This window comes from Bufo bufo (assembly GCF_905171765.1).
Source record: "Bufo bufo chromosome 1 unlocalized genomic scaffold, aBufBuf1.1 SUPER_1_unloc_3, whole genome shotgun sequence".
Taxonomy (NCBI): Eukaryota; Metazoa; Chordata; class Amphibia; order Anura; family Bufonidae; genus Bufo; species Bufo bufo.
Window position 1 is genome coordinate 132407 of NW_024399965.1, and position 1944 is coordinate 134350.

The 1944-nt window shown below is 47.0% G+C and overlaps 1 long non-coding RNA gene across 1 annotated transcript; it reads left to right on the top strand.

The window, feature by feature from the left end:
* The first annotated feature begins 766 nt into the window (after positions 1-766).
* On the top strand, positions 767-1691 carry LOC120982712. Its single transcript, XR_005774968.1, has 4 exons — positions 767-847; positions 1174-1261; positions 1345-1456; positions 1612-1691. It is a non-coding gene; the product is annotated as an uncharacterized LOC120982712 (long non-coding RNA).
* Positions 1692-1944: the final 253 nt, after the last annotated feature.

Sequence of the window (1944 nt, forward strand, 5' to 3'; positions counted from 1 at the left end):
CCTCCTACTATCTGGGTTGGCTCATACAGTTAGGAGTCAGGGTCAGAGTTAGGGACACGTTAGGAGGTGACCTGCTCCCTAATTCTGTTGTCCTGGCCTAGCAGCTTCCCATTCCTATAACATCGCACAGATGAGGGTTTCCCCCACTCTCATCCGTGACAGCCAGCCAGCACCCCTGAGGCCAAGCCTGTCAGCACCCCTGAGGCAAAGCTAGCCATCACCCCTGAGGTCAAGCCAGCCAGCACCCCTGAGGTCAAGCCAGCCAGCACCCCTGAGGTCAAGCCAGCCAGCACCCCTGAGGCCAAGCCAGCCAGCACCCCTGAGGCCAAGCCAGCCAGCACCCCTGAGGCCAAGCCAGCCAGCACCCCTGAGGCCAAGCCAGCCAGCACCCCTGAGGCCAAGCCAGCCAGCACCCCTGAGGCCAAGCCAGCCAGCACCCCTGAGGCCAAGCCAGCCAGCACCCCTGAGGCCAAGCCAGCCAGCACCCCTGAGGCCAAGCCTGCCAGCACCCCTGAGTCTTCAGAACTGTAAGTAAATAATATATAAGGGGAGCTTATAATATGAAAGAGACTAATTATGTCTGAACAGACATATAGCGCAAATTCCAGTTTTTGTTTATGTTTTATGTTGCACTGAATTTTCTGTGAAATATATATATATATATATATATATATATATATATATATTTTTTTTTTTGTTTGTTTTTTGGGGGGAAGGGATCGGGGTGGCAGTGGATCTTGGGTGATTTCCCACACTTTTTTCTCAGGACCCCTGCGTGGGCTGCTATATTCACTAGAGCGCAGCACCCCCTGCATTGTGTATTCAGACCGAGCGCCATACATACAGGGTGAGTGTGCCTCGTACTGCGGTATTTTATGGGTCAAATCAGTTCCATTGATGTGAGTAGATGAATGGAAGATATAAGTCTATCATGTGCAACAAATCTGCCACATGTGAATATGCCCCAGTAGAACATGATGCAGGTGTAGTCCTGGTCCAGTTTTCACCTACGGCCACAGGGCAACAAGGTACAAGTGTTAACCACTGCACCGCTATACTTACACTGTTCAGAACATAATTGTTGTCTTGGGTATGTTCCTTGTGAGACTCATTTCTTGCATCATTTCTTTCATGCAGACGCCTTAACCCTTTTTTACTCGTCTTGTTCTTCAGTACAATGCTGGTGTTGACCCTTCATGATAAAAGGACATGTTCCATGCTCTTACTACAATGTATGGGCAGGAAGAAATTCCTGCACAAGGTAATCAGTGTCTCTATAATGTCCTACAATCATCATAGATGTCAGGCTTTACCATCAGTAACCTTCATGTCTTATATCTATAGGGTTTGTACCAGGCCTGCTGGGAACATCAGATGGAGCCCTGCAGTTCATGGCCTACAAGAAACTGAAAATGGACTTTACAAGCATTTCCATCGACCCAGTGACACAAAACCGGTAATAACCTGCATTTCTTATTTAGATAGACCTCAATATCTATGTGTTAGGTCTGATGTACATAGAAGAAACATGATGGTAAGGGGCAGCCTACACGGTCAGACTGATGTGCCAGAACCACCAAGGAATGGGTTTATATGTCTTCTGTCTTATAGGAAAGAAGAGTTCCATGGAGTCTACTAGAGCAATGTCTTCAGCATTATCCCAGTGACCTCCGCCTGCGGAATCATCTTAGTAGCTTAAATTCTGCTTTCATTTTCCTGGAAATGACCACAGTGCAGAAGTTCTGTAATAAAAGGAATAGAAAACCCTAGACAAGCCTGGTTCTGATAATCATTTATTACATGGATGTTGATTTACACTAAAGGGGTTCTCTGAGCTTTTCTGAAAATCCATCAGCTTTCTGACCTGTGTAGGCAAGATGGTTTCCTCAGTACTTACCTCTCTGTCGCACCGCTGACACCACCGTCTTTGTTAGACTCACGTGA